Source organism: Harpia harpyja, chromosome 4, assembly GCF_026419915.1.
Source record: "Harpia harpyja isolate bHarHar1 chromosome 4, bHarHar1 primary haplotype, whole genome shotgun sequence".
Lineage (NCBI taxonomy): Eukaryota > Metazoa > Chordata > Aves > Accipitriformes > Accipitridae > Harpia > Harpia harpyja.
Genome location: NC_068943.1, coordinates 44,313,582 through 44,329,031, shown reverse-complemented (window position 1 = coordinate 44,329,031; position 15,450 = coordinate 44,313,582).

The window sequence follows — 15,450 nt, the reverse complement described above, 5'->3', positions numbered from 1 at the left end:
ACCAATGTTGCTGCTGTAAAGCTGCAACATTGGCCTGCTATGGGACAGAGCTAGGTGTATAGTAAAATGACTAAGATTTGCTGCCTTATGGCTGTCTCCACTTCCAGGAAAACAAGCTGTAACTTTAAAGCAACTGGAGGGCAAAGATGTTTAAAACTGCTGTGGCTTACTTCCCCCACCTCTGCCCCCCAGCTATATCGCTGTGTGTCAGACCTGGGGAGGGACATGACATGCTTCAGTCTGTTTTCACCTCTCTCTTCTCTTCTGCTACTGTCCTGCTGAGCGAGCAAGGACAGAGGAACTCATAAAGCAAGCCATGGATTTAAGTCAGGACTGAAATCTTATTTGAAAGGATTTGCTCTCTATTTCATTTTTGTTCAATGTATTTTTATTAATAAGTCTATTCAATCAGAACTGCAACTCATTGCCTCCTGCACCTGGAAGGATCTTTTCTCAACGTAATTTGTCAGCTGGATTCCTTCCTGGTCGTGCTCCTGGTTTTTCTCAGCACATTCTGAATCCCCTGTTTTTCATCAAAAGGAGACGCTTCCTATTGCTCGGGCACGGGGACACTTCAATCATCATTTTTGTCCCAGACATGCACAGATATAGATATAGATATATATATGTATACACACATCCCCTTCTTCCCCCCCCCCCTTCTAGTCTCAACTTTTAATTGAGTTTGCTGTGATTCCCTGACAACATAAGACATGAAATTACAGTCTCATCATCTACTTCACAGAAGTTGTTTGTTAGCGTTGTCTACATGGGCCATTCCCTGCTACTGCAGCTGTAGCGACACTGGCAGCAGGAGGATGCACTGGTAGTTTTTATCACCCAGTCAGCAAGGACTGGGGGAGTATGGGTCTTCATGTCCTGGTACTCAGAGTCCAGAAATACCCCATTTCTGCCCCTTGTTATGTAGAGGGGAGGAGACCACCCTGGCTTTGTGGGGCACCCATCTTAATTTAAAAACTTTATAAGAGAGAATAGGAGCTGACCTGAAAAATGGAGCTCTTAGCAGGAGTGATGGATTGAAACTGAACTGGTGTTTAGAGATACAGGCTGAGGAGGAAAAGCCCAAATAAGGTGACTACTGCTGTTCTTTACTGTGCAATAGGAAGGTTGTTAGGAGGAGGGCAGTACAAAACCATGTCTAGAATAGATGCCCAAAACCTTGTTATCCTGTACTTAAATTCCCTGATTCCTAGGGTTCTATTTAGGCAGCAGCAAGACATATGGTACTGCTGTCAGCAATATAAATATAGACCTGAAGATACGTAGAGGAGACTAGCACCTTGCTGATTTGATTTCTAACACCCAACCCTTGAAGCTTCCGCTATTTCCTGGTTTTAGGGGTTTTGTGATGACTGCAGACAGGGGAGCTTTAAGAACTGGCAGTTTTCTGCTGATTGCAATTCCATATCAAAACTTTGATTAAACTTTTTCAAAATCCTACTCGTTAGCATAATTTGGGTGGATTTATTCTGTGTCTCGGCAATATATCTGATTATTTATGGGAGCTAACAGCCGATTACAATTAACTTTGATGAATGTAAAGCTTTCTGGAAGAAGGAGAAAAATATCCCTTCCCTTTGCTATAATTTATAATGCAGGTTAGTTTAGTTTGTGGGTACAAATAAATAGAACTAGGTCATAAAACATCCTGATTGAAGGCAATGGGAGAATCTTTGCGTTACGCCGTCAGGTGGTGTAAACCAGAGTAACTTCAACAGAATTCAAAGAATTGCACAGACTTGGTGCAATCCAACTATCTAGTCCCTTATCTTTAATCTGTTATTTTCTGCTGATTAGAGCTTTACTAGAAATTTGGGGGGGGGGGCGCTAATTTACGTAGATTTATGTGAACTGACAATATTTATGTAGGTGCTAGTGCATGCACACCAGGAGGATGGGGAAAAAAATCGTATCCATTGTCAGAGATGTCCACAGCAAGTAGAGGCTGTGGTCTGCAGAGAGGCTTTGCCTTGGGAAGCAGCTCTCTATCCAAGCTAAATGAGAAATCATCTTAACCTCAGAAGAAATACTGTGCCTGAGCGCAGTGCAGCCTTGAAACACAGTAATACCCAGAGAGGTTTGCTGTTGAAATTCTGTGGCGGGGGAAAGACAGCTTCTTCTGAAAGCTCAGTAAACACACCACCAAACCCCAAGTACCACTCCATCTCCTCCAATGGGACGTGGTTATGCTTGTCCAACCAGCAACCAGCCTGCACAGGGTTTCAGGTTCAGCTGCCTTATTCAACCCTACTCCACCTACGTCTGCATTCTGAGCGGAGGGCTTATTTATCCATAGAGAGAATCTGGCCAGTTCTGCTGGTGTAGCCACCTGCTGCAAGGTCTGTCTGCAAATCTGCAGCTGGATCGCAAGGGTTAGGGCAGCAGATCACTTCCCCAGAGCTGTAAGGGTGGGCAACTGTGTAGCTGCGCTAGCAAGTGCTGAGACCCAGCACTTGCACCAAGTAGTGGCATGGATCAAATTTGATTGCATGATGGAAACTTACTCTGTATCTTGAGCAGCTCTGTAGTCTTTCTGCCTTGTGAGAAACAAGCTATCAGATCTTGTTTGGCATGAAGGAGGCTTCGTGCTGTTTTCTTGTTTCTGCTACTGACCTGAGGATAAAGATCTTGCATGGACCATTTTATCAGCTGTAGTAAATGTTCTTTCTTTATTAATTCTATTTGGGATCAATAATTAATGCCGCTGCCTCCTTTACAATTCCCCTCAGTGTGAGGAGCATGGAGGTAGGCTAGTATTTCATAGCTTTACCATCAGAAGACCTTTGTGTTCCTTGAAGACCCCTGTAGTCCCAAAGTATATAAGGGTTCTTATACTATGAAACTCCTTTTCTTGTTTAGGGTCAGGAAGATCCCAATTTAAGTAGACTGGCAAGGTATATAATTGAGCATATAATTCCCATCACAGAGAAAATGCAGCAAATGCATTGAGCAAAGGTTTCCCTATCCCTCCCTGGTCAGGGACAGCATAATAGAGAGACTTGTTGGGCAGAAAGTCAGCTTTAAGTTGGTAGCACAAGCAGCAACAGAGGATTTCTCTCCCAACAACCATCTCCCCACTGCTTAGCATTTTCTGACCAAGCCTCCACAATCTTTTTGCGGAGATCACCAAATTACAGGTTTGGTGCTGTGCAGCCTGAAACTCACATGCCATCAGCGATTACAAGGTTGTCAGCCCCCTGTGACATCCTGCTGCTAACAAAGCAGGGCAGGTTTGCTGCTAACCTAAAGGTAGAAAGGCTTTGTGGTCTCTTGTCTGCCCCTTGAGCCAATGCACATCCCTGGAGCATCTCTTACTTAAAAATTGAAGTGATTTGGATTCTGCATTTTAGAAAACAAATAGGTCAAGACTAAGGAGCCAGAATTTCTTTAGCTTCTAGCTAATTTCTTTAGCCATTAGTTCCCCTTGGGTCAGTCCATTGCACATCAGGGTTCTTTCTTGGCTGCTCTTCTCACTAATGCATTAACTAATAGGAGAGAAATCCTAGGTGTGTAAGTTTATTTCTGTACCAGACAAAATGCCAGGATGGGATCTTTGTGCCAGCAGCACAGCCCTATCTCAGCCACACTAGTGGCTGTTGACCCTGCTGTGGGTAAAAAGAGACTTTCAAATAAGTTGGCAGGGTATCAGATAAAGGCTCAGTTAATACTACGCATCTCAATAGACCCTTTCATCCAAGAATGGCAGATGGATTTTGCACACACTGTTGAAGCAAGCTTGCTTCTATCCCTCAGATGTAGATGTCATCATCCTTTCATGTGGCAGGGAAACAGAGGCAATGAGTTAGAATAAAATTTTCCCAATTCACATCTTTTCAGATAGTTTCATTTTTGTGCTGTCTTCTCACAGCTTCTTCCCTGGCTTCTTCCCCTCCTCTTCCCCTTTGCCCTTAATCAAAAGTCATCTAACTTGACAGAATACATTTTTACTTTTGAATCTGAGAAGGTCCAACAGCAATAAGCCTCACCCTAATACTGGGACAGATACTCAGCTGCCAGGAAGGTAGATCTAGCTGCTCAACTTCATGGAGAGCAGAGTTCAGGTTTATTCTAAGGGCTTGTTCAGGCATTTTTCTCTCTCTCTTATTCTTTATGCTTGTATCAGGCTTTGGGGAAAATCCCCTAATGCTCTTTGGTGAGCATTGGTATCAGCTGATGTGGTCCTTGCAACTCAGCCTGCTGTTGGGCTGGGAACTTACTGATTTATGACCACATCCCTGCTAAAATGCTTGAAGCTATAACGGTTGGCCAACACCCAGCTCACAAATCCAGCTGAGAAGCTGTCATGCCAAATGCCTTGCATCGATTACTGCTCCTCCCAAGCATGGCTTGGCTTCTCTGTGAGCCCATCCTTTATCCGAGCTGTGAAGCAACAGCCACATTTGCTCCAGTTTTGCTTCAAGGTTGCTTGCTCAGTATTACATAAACATAGGAGACAGCTCATGTATGAACTGATCCTTTTCCCCTTGGCTTTGTCCCACAAGTGAAAACAGCAGCTCACTGAAGTTCTCAACGCGTGGATAATCCAGGTCCCTGCACAACCTGCTGGAAACTGCTCCTGCCTCTGTTGTCCTTGTTGTTTGTCACCGATGTTTACACTTGCATCTACAGATTTTGCCAATGGTATGTTTTCTTTTCGTGCCCAGTAACTTCTCTTTGGATTGCATTGTAATTGTCTAGTTCCTGGCTCGTGAAAAATCTTCCAACAGGTCTATGAATTCAATGAGGTGGTCAGTCTTCACCCCACATTTGAGCCCTACACAGAGGCCCCATAGTATCAATTGTATTAGCATTGCCTTCGCCATCCTCAGCCTTTGCAAACAGGCTCCTCCTCACTTGAGTATTCAATTCTCTCTGTTTTTGCCTCATCCTCCACCAAAGGCATAAATAGGATTATACTATAGCCCTCCAGATAGTCACAGACCCAAAACATGAAAACAATGGAGCTATCTGCCAATGTAAGTGAATATGGGATTCAGAGTCTAATTAGATGGGGACACTGAGAGCACATATGTAAATACCAAGATGACTATTGTAAAAAATATTTTTAGATATTTGTACTGCAGGATTTCTTGATTAGCTGCTGGGACTGTGAGGTCTATCTCTGTGGTCTCTTAGGAAAGAAAAAAGAATTACATGCAAAGCAAACCAGTGGTTGTCTGGTTTTGTTTTCCAAATATGCTGAAAAGGGGGATGGCAGGTAAGCATCACTCAATTAAGAGGAATATGAGGGAAAGGAGAAAAAAAAAAGGTCTCAAAGATGATCAGCAGTCTGATCTCTCTGAACACCGTGCACCTGGACATAAACATGGTGTGACTAGTTAATGTCTGAAAGATATACAATATGAATAGATTCAGCAAGGGTGCTCCCCACCTCCCTACTACAGAAACCAAGCAATGAGACGCGCTTTTTTTTTTTTTTCAGTTAGAACCAGAAATGCCTGGCAAGAACAGCTTAACAAGTGCTGCTTAAAAAAATGGAGTAAGGAATAATAGACAAGGGGTACATATCCATTCTGTGTCCCTAAGGACTTTGTCTGGGTCCCAGTACTGTATGTCCAGATACACAGACATCCTCAGAATGCCATAGAAATGCACAGCATTTTCTGGTGGAGACATGGCACTTGGAAAGACTTACAGGCTAGACCCACAAAGGTACTTGGGCACTTTTTGAATAGTAGCCCCTTAGTGATGTGCTCAGGGTCACCCAGAACAAAGAGCATCCTGCTCTGCAGCCCGGAGCTGAGGCCAAACAGGCTCTTCTTTGAATTGCTGCAGGAGGCTGCTATGAGGTGTGGTAGCCTCAGCCCAGCTGGGGATCTGGCCATTGATTGCATCAAGTTTACATGGGACTTGGGGCTTTAAAAGCTGCTGAAACACCAGCCCCAGACAGGAACTTGTGTTCTATGGCAGGTAACAGAGTTTGTAACACACTGATTGGCAGAATAAAGGAAACTGGTCTTACTGGTAATGCAATTGCTATTTAAGATCACCCAAACAACCCGTGAAAAAGAAGTTGCCTAGAGGAGAGTCTGGCCTTTGAGTAAGAGCTGAAGGAAATTAGTGTGGTACTGCAGGGAAGACTCTAAAGAACTGATTTAAGTCGGGTCAGAATAGTTCTTAGTACAAATTGCCCTGTGTAATTTGTCTGCCAAGTGCCAGCCTATCTCCACTCTCAAATCCCTACATCTCCAAAAACCTTTCCTGCCATGATCTCTTTTCATCCTCCTTTCCTGAACTCTTAACCCATCTGCTTTAAATAGAAAGCATCTTTCCCTTCTGCTATGAAATACAGACAGTTATCTTTAAAGAGGAAACAGCCACTTGCACAAAAGTGAGTTTCTACATTGCTTGAGCTCCAGCTCTATCTTTTCAGCTCACCAGGGACCTGCTTCCAGACAGGAAAATGCTTAGCAGCTGAACTGCATCCCACCAGCAAAATTACCAATGCTCTGAAAGGAAAAGAAAAAGACAGTAACATCCTTGGAGCTGGAAACTTGATTTGCCCCACAACCATGTTTTCTGTGGCATAATTCTTACCAACTAATATTCATGAAATTAAATGGAGATTACATCCAGAAGCCACAAACTAGCCATAATCATGTTGACTAGTATTAGTTTGCCAATGTTAGCTTTTTCTGGTTGAGCTTAGTCTAATCAACTTTAATGGCATATTGTACTAGCAACCCCTTACTAAATGCAGAAGCTTCACTTCTGTTGCTAGTTTGGTGCAGGAAAGCTGCTTAGCAGCTATTTATTTTGGGGTTCTGTGTTCTTCACAAAGTCTCTCAAAATCTGGTCATTGCTTCTCTCATCTAACCTCCCATCACTGCTCTACAACTACTTGGAGCTCTCTGAGGGCTGCTCGGAGGAGAATATTGTTTGTTGTTTCTGTTAGGGGATACCCATCTCCCACTAAGACCTCTGTAATGTGCTACAATAATTTAGGAGTGTTTCTGGAATTCTTTGATTTGAAACCACAGATGTTCTGGTATTATCATACCAGACATTATCATTGTCTCTGAAGAATGAATGATGTTCCCTTTAAGTGCACAGGTATCATTAGGAAACATTTGGAAGTCACTCTATTTGGAGTTCAAGCAAAGTTCATAACCTGTCCTGGATTAGTAGCCAGTAGGGGAGGGCAGCTTGTCATAGCTTGATATGACCTTTTCTTGGTCATCTTGAGGTCTCTGTGCTCTCAGGGACAGGAGACTTAGCCTCTGCTTGCTAGGAAAATTCACTGAGTCAGGCAATTACTTCCTAGATAACCGGTAGTCTTGTTTCTAGTGAGCACAATATGAATGGAGCCAGCCCACGCAGAGCCTTGCTTACTGGTTCTAAATGAGATCTGGCTATGGGGCAGAGCCAACCCAAACTATTTCTAGCATTGACAAGTTTGTCTGCTTAGACACATCCAGCTGGTGCCTGCTGTAATACTTTCTGCATCTCCTGGCCCACAGCACTGTAAACACTGGGAAACTGATGCTGGGGCATTAGCCATGACAGCTAGATTTTTCTTTAATTCTACACAGAAGTCTGTGACAACCAAGATAAATGAGATGTGCACAGGATGAAATTGAGGCGTGGAGTCAGGAAGGCAATCCCTGTGCCCAAATTTCATTTTCAAAACACAGTCGTGATTGCAGCTGTATCACTTCCTATCTCCCTTCCACTGTATAGGCAGGGACCTGAACATGGGTAAACTATGACAGAACTTCTCCATCTTTTTCAGTCTCAAGATCCCCTGTTTTTTATAGGGGAGAAGAGGAAATCAACAGATCCTCTTGTGTGGCACTGCCTCAGTGGCTTTTACTTTCAACCATGTAAAAATTATACTAGCCTTGTGACCATACACTTCTTATTTTCATTTCATCTCTACTCTGTTGCTGCAGTGTCTGGAGGTTTTTCTCTGTGGTGTTAAAGATAGTTTCCTGTGGTTTGGGTGAACCGCAGGTTCAGCAATGCACTGGGTAACTCACTCTGGCATCAACTGGTTGGCAGCAGAGCCAGAAGAACCTGAGCCTTTTGTGGTGTTAAATACAGAGCCATGTCCTCTCCCTTTGTAAGAGACCTTGCTATTGCTACTGCTTCCAGATCTAATCTCTTGACTCGCAGCAGCTGTGACTCCAGGTCCCTGAAGACCTGGCTCTCTCCTGCCCATTGCTGTTATGAGAACTGGGTGGCCGGGTTTCACCTCTGAGGTCTGCCTGTCATTTGAACTGGTGCCTGCCAGAGGGCTGGAGGGGCAGGGATGTGGCTTCTCCTAGTTACCACGGCTGCAGCAGCAAGGGGAAAGGCAGTGGGTGGAGTGGGAGCCTCAAAGATGTTTTGCCATTAAGTGGTGTAATTTAGTCTCTGCTCGATGTTTTGATTTTGCCCAGCTGTGTCTGTGTGCATTTAGATTAATCCTGTTAGCTGGCAGGAGCAGGGCTGCCTGCTGTTTATCAAGAGTGCTCGTGTGATTTCTACTTGATATGCAGTTGTCTTGGAGGGGAACTTTGCAGCCCCACTCCTTGCTGTGGCTGCGCTCCTTTAGACAGACCTATCTGGGAGGCGGAAAGGAGAGCTGTTGAGGGCAGGCTGCTGTCTTCCTTCAGACTCTCTGAAACAGGAGGGAAAAGGGCCAGTGCCTTGGTCACCCAGAGGGCACCGATGTGTGGCCATCACATTTTGTCAGAGTAGAAACTGGCCGGTTTATGTGCATTGGTTTGTGCTACTGCCTTCTCTGCATTGTGTTTTAGTCGCTTGCAATGAGCAGAAAAAGAGAAATTCTTCCTCACCGCAAGTGACAGGAGTGTCTTGGAACTGAAGAGCCTGGACTCTACCCCTCCCTTCACCAGGGAAAGTGTGGACTACTTATTGAAATTAATTGCTCCTTTAACAAATTACTGCTCATTAGCCAAGCCACTGTGACTATGTGCACACCCTTAGCCTGTCTTATCTATGAAATGAAAAGATGCTACCCTTAAAAAAAACTCCTAATGATCAGCATAACTGAGTTGACTGGCCATAACTCTATCAGCATATGATAAAAAGTGATGCCCTATGTCCCTAACAGCTATACTAATAAAGCATAATAATATAGCACACACCTTTGAACTCCTACATGGCTGGTTCAGTATGGAATATCTTGGTGAGTCCTACTGCAAACTGAGGAGTTTGATCCTGTGGTAACAGAAATGGGTGCCCAGGATTGCTGTCCTAGGTTGGAGAGATGAGCTCTGCATTTTTATTTGTACACAGAGATTTGTGACCTTGTTCATATATTTCATTAGTGTAAGTCAGTCCTCTGTCCTAGACCTTTTTTTAATTCCACATATTTCAGTGAAATTTGCTGCATTAGATGTGATGGAAGTGGAGCATCTAGAGAGGTTCAAATGGGAATGAATCATTTCTCTGGGTAATGAAAACACAAAGTTACTATGTTACTTACGAAGGGCAAAAGTCCCTTATGCCTACTGAACGTGAGAGGATGCTGGGATGAGATTTTTGTTCTTGATTATTTCCCTCTACTTCCTGCGCAGCTGTTCTTTTAGCAGAAGCTAATGGATTTGGGAATATTCAGTCACTACATTTCCCTCAAATTATTTTTCTTAAAAGTATATCAAATAATAAATGTTTCAGCAGGGAAAATTTTTCTTTTTTCATACTGATTTTTTTTCAGAAAATACGTTACTCTGTTTAGGTTCCTCTACTTCTTTGATCGTGTGTATTATTCCATCTTTCCGTCGCCTCCTAAGTATTGCACACAAAATATTAATCTTATTAACCATATTCTGTGTATCAATATCTGCACTGTTTTCCCATGGTGAGTTTATATACCAATTCAAAAGGCATGCTGCAGATGTCCAGCTACATGGCCCCTCGCCCCTCCCCAATATTGCCTTGCCAACCCCCTCATTTTGATCAAGAGGTGACCTTTCAGCCTGTATGATTCTTGTCCCAATAAATGTGGTACACTGGAGCAAAAAGGGTGGAGGAAATTCCTACATCCATCATGTCCTCTGCCTTCCTTGGCAAAGCCAAGATTCCCAGTGATGCCTGCAGTCTCTTCAGATAGAAGGTGGAGCTGTGCTGTGTAACCCTGTGTTCCCTGCACTAATAACATCTTTAATCTCCCAAGTGGTTTTCAAATGTGCTGTCTGCACAACAGTATTCTCAGAGAAGTATTTTTATGGGACTAGACTATAGAACTCTTTGCTGCCACATGCTCCTGAGCTAAGGGACAAGTGGATTCAAAATGGGATTAGATATGTTTGAGGAAAATAATCCTCTCCTGGCTGGAGATTAGACCTCAAGTTCCTGCTTTGCTACAAACTCCTTTTTTGACCTTAAGCAATTCTCACCTCTGTGCTTCTGTTCCCTGAGGTCATAAAATGGGGATTCACATTTGCTGTAAGTGCTGGGAAAGTAAATGCACCAGAGATCCTGATGCTCAGCTGTTATACTAATAGGGAACCACATCAGATATGTAGTTAATAGAATTTAAAAATACTAAAAGTGGTATTAATTAAGGACATAAGGTAAGTACTAACTGATGGGGTCATGAGGAAGTGGCTCTCCCTAAACACAGTTTATCCTACATCTGTCTACTGGCATCTTCCATTGAAGCATCTGGTACTGTCAGATGGGTTACTGAACCAGATGGACTTGCTCTGCAATTCACTCTAACACTGTCTTTGTTCTTGCATCTCCTGACTGATTTCTCCCTTGAAGTTTCCATTTTCCATTTGCTGTGTGTCAGTGGGGATTGATTACTACAGAGCAGAATCTATACCCTATCCATGTGGAAACCAGATACATATAACAGGCTTGATTGGGACTGAGACTTTATATTTTTTTCTAATAAAATTGGAAATCGTAAATGAATATTGCTGGCTGGTGTTTAGACTTTGGTGATTTAGCCAAAATGAAGTATGATGAATGAGATGGAGGAAGAACTACAGAAAATTTGTTTCTTTATCTTGGAAGCACGTGGCAGTACAGAAAGGTCAAGGTCATAAATCTGTATCACTGGCCTATGTCTGTCTGCATTAAATGTGTATCTCAGGTCACTCTTGCCTGTTCTCCTGCCCACCCGGTCACCACTGCAAGCCCAGTCACGTGCGTTTGCTAGCCCAGCCAGGTAGCCACTCTTGTTGCCATCAGATGTCTGGCAAGTGAGCTGGGTGGAGAGTGTTTCGGTGGACACTGATCAGTTCCCACTGCTTACAGAAACAAACACAACACTGAACAGTTTCCTTGCTGATCACAGCTGCTGAGGTTTGGTAATGGGTTGGGACAAGATGTTGGATGCCCTCAGTGACAATCCTTGGCCCGAGTAGAGCCAAACCTTGACTGATCAGAGCCACAGCAAAACAGAGGAGTGGAGAATTCCACATGCTGCTCTTGCTGGTGTATGGGGAGATGGAACAGGGGCAGGTCTGATAAAGTGGAGTCAGGCTGGGAGACCTGGGGTGCTGCTGCCCCACCCGCCAGCTCCGCACAGGTCCTGATGTGCCTTTGACACTCACAGCATCAGCCAGCTGAGTATCTTGCCAGGAACAGCTGACTGGTGTATTTTAATTAGAGTGAGAGTAAATTACATCAGACTATGAGAACCTGACTTTTTCACAATGGCTTGGGAAAAATGGAAAGACTAGCATTTCCAATTTAAGGTTTAGTTAGATAATGCCTGTTGGTGCCAGTAGATTACAGAGTGGATATTAAATCCTCCAGGATTTGCAATGTGAAAGTACTCACAGAATCCATAAGTAGGCAGGAGAGCACGGCTATGGAGCTATCGTCCCCTGGAGGTCCCGAGCGGGAAGAGAAAATGTGAAGTAAACCTTTTCTTTGAAGGAGAGGCTCCACATAAAGAGCACACATACGCAGGCTGTGGCCTTTAAAGGTTTCCCTGTTAAGAAGCTTTCTTGCTTCTGACAGCAGCCAAATGGCATGTGAAAAGGTAATGGGGTCTGTCAAACTGCTGGAGCAGGGAAATGCAAGGCTGGACTCCCAAGTGCTAATGTTCTTGCTGTGGGGTTTGAGGCAGGTCTCTCTCAAGGATCCCACAAAAAGACCTTCTGTGCCTGTCCCTGTAAAACCAAGACAGCTGTCCTGTGGCACCTGAGTTGCAGGGACCCAAAAGCAGTTCACAAGCAACTCTGGTGCTGAGCTATTTCATAAAATCAGTGTAAGCTGATGCTGCTGATGCAGGGGTCGATGAGCAGTTCCTGACAGTGGCAAAGCAGACTCTCTTCCTCATGACTCGGGATCTGTTGGCCCATTTAGCCCACTCCAACTTCACCAGGGCTTCGGGGCACCTAGGACTTGTCAAGTTCTTCCTAGAGCTTGTCAAAGTTGGACTAAACAGGTTTAGGGTGCCAGCTGTAGGAAGATTGTCTGACACTGCAATCCAAGGGAGACTGGCTAACACTATCATAAAGCATCTGGTATCAGGCCTTATCAGCATCAACAAACAGTCTGAGGTAGAGTTTGACAATCTGCTTTAAGTCCTCCCTGAAACATATCCAAGAGCACTGAGTTCAGCATCAGCAATGCCAGGGAAGCTGCTCCCTTTGGTCTCTGCCTCCTGATGAGGGAACTGGAGGCCATGCCTACCTACCTTCTCAGGGAGAAAGTGTTGAAAACTCATATTTACAAAACACTGAAGATCCTGTAATAACAAGTGATAGAAAGGGCAAAAAGTTTATCCTTCATTACTCTAATATGCAGGAAGCTTTGTCTGACAGCGCATGGCAACTGTTCCAGGACTAGATGTATGATTGATGCAAGTAAGAAAGATTAGTAGTTTTAAGTGCACTGAAACATGCAAATTAATTGCCACAACTATCCATGCATGTTTTATCTGGCTTAAACGTTGGGTTTTTTCCCCAGGTTAAGGGAAATATTAACCTGTAAGGAGTTTCCTTACAATTCTTTCTATTTAGAAGAACTATTTCAACAATTCTTTCTATTACGTTAATTGAGAGTTGTTTAAAAATCCAAGTAGAGGAAAAAGCTGGGATAAAAAGAACATATTGAACCAGTTTTGTATTCCTCATTTTTTGGGGTACTGTCTGGATGACTGTGCTGTGAGACGTGGGCCTCACTTGTACCAGGCAAGAGAGTGTTTTCTACTTGTCTGTCTGTGAGCTGTGGCAAGCTGGTCCAGGAGAGCTGAACAAGATGAAAAAGCTTTTTGTGACACATTTAGGCAGCAGAATTACCGGTTGTACCACCTCTGCAGATGCTAAGTATTTCCTATTCGTTTCCAGCCCTAGTCCCACATGCCACAGATCCACCATACTTAACTTTACATGGGGTAAGTGATCTCTTGAAGGCAGGTCCTAAGCTAGCCCCCAAGATTATGAAATATTCAAAGCAGAATTTGGTCTAGGCTGAGGGTCTGAAACTGGTGTCACCGTACCCCTTGGCTCCAGCGTGGTCTCGAGGAAATGCTCTGTTATGCTGCGCAATTTCAAGGTCTGTAGCCCAAAGAGCTAAAAGTCTAAAGATAAGATTCTTGGCAATGGAAATTCAGAAGCTATCATAGCCTTTGATTGAACATCCCAATGGTTTTATTAAGAATGCGTCCCTATATTTTATGCTTGCTAATTAGCAAATTTAAGCACTTTATTTCTGTGTTATCTTTGTGCAAGAGAGTGGCAAATTTATGTCATTAAAATATAGCAAAAATTTAAAGGTTCACAAGCAATTAGATTTTATTATTGTTGTTTATACCCCTGAAGAATTGTTCATTTTAAAACTTTATAGTTAATATGTACAAAGATAAAACCAGCAGCCTGTCTTGCTCTGGTGACAGAAGTCAAGTGATTGAGTGAGCTGAATGAATTATTAGAGAAGATCTGCTTCTGGCGCTACTCACTTTGATTCTTAGCTGACTGTTGCAACCAATTTACATCCAAGAAGAGGGCTGGTCCCCGTATTATTTGCATTTCCCTTGGGCTATCACAGATCACGCATTGTTCCAGTTCAGAAGCCCAGAATTCCATATATGCCCGCAAAATTCGGCATAAGCTTGCTCTTATTTGTGCGGCAGTCAGCTTCGCTCTTTTTTTTTAGTATCGGAAGGCTCGCCTTACAAGTCCGAGAGTCACTTAGGCAGTAACAGACCCCTCATCTCCCCGGCACACCGCCCCAGTCCCGCTGGCCGCCGGCGGTGCCGAAGCGCGGCGGCGCGCTGACACCTGCTGGCCGCCGGCCGGCCCCGCCCCCCCGTGGGCGGGGCGTGCCCCGGCCCCGCCCGGCCCGTCTTGGGCTGCACCCAGGGTGCTTGAGCCTTGCCCTGACAGCCCAGCTTGGGGTGTCCAAGTGTCCTCTGTCCTTCTGGGTCAGAGACACCCATCGCCCCCGGCCCTTCTCCCAGGGGGTCTCCTTGGGATGGAGAGCTGATGCCTGACTCCAGATCCAACCCCTCTGGTCTGCCTGAGTAGGGAGAGGGAGACGAGCAGTCCTGTCTCCTTCAGCTGGGCTGGCTGTCCTCGGTCTCCGAGCTGGGTGTGCAGCAGTGCTGAGCTCAGACTGCGCTTCGAAGGCTGTGAAGTTGGTTATGGTGTGTCTGGGGCTGCTCTGACTACGTTCCCTAAGCAGGCGCGACATAGCCCTGCAGTTGCAAGGTTCATTACTCCATCCCCACGCTGCTGGCGCAGCCGGTCCTGCTCACGGCCTCTGACTGCTCATGCGATGAGCTCCATTATTTTTCTCTAGTGTCACAGAGTCCAGGAGCGTAGAGTGCGCTTGTAACTTGCTCTTCACATGCTTAAATGGTCGAACTGAGATGTTTGCAGCAATTTCAGGACAGGAAGAAGATTTCTCTTTGATTGCTTTTTAATCACAGTAATAACAGTAATGGAGGCAGTGAGTGGAATTGATGGGAGAGCGCTGAGCTCTGTTCTCTGGTAACTCCCATGTGGGGTAAACAGGGAGGATTTACTGGCTTCTCAAGTGAATTGGCAGTATCCTTGCTCTTTAGGAATGACTATCAGCAATGTCTGGGGAAAAATAGTTGGTGTCCAGTAACTGGGAGAAGAAATATGCTAGGCATCTTCTGGAAAGCTCCCTGCCTTAGTGTATCTAGGATAAATGAATAAACCTCACCTGCTTCTGTTCTTATCCCCACAGCTTCGCACGTACAATTGCTCTTTTAAGCGGCTGTCAGAGCTACCTCTATGCGTGTTTGGCCTTGAATCCGCATCTTTAGCAGCCCACAAGGGATTTATTCTCTCCCTCAGGGATAAGAGAAGCCATGATATAGGCAAGAAGTTGAGCCATGCAGAACTGGAGGCCTATATCAGCCCCAGAAGGGCTCAAGTGGGTGGAGGGTCCCAGTGGTGCCCAGAACCACCAACCTCCTGGGGAGACTGAGGTCCAGGCTGGGGCAGAACAGTGCCTCAGCTCAGCCGG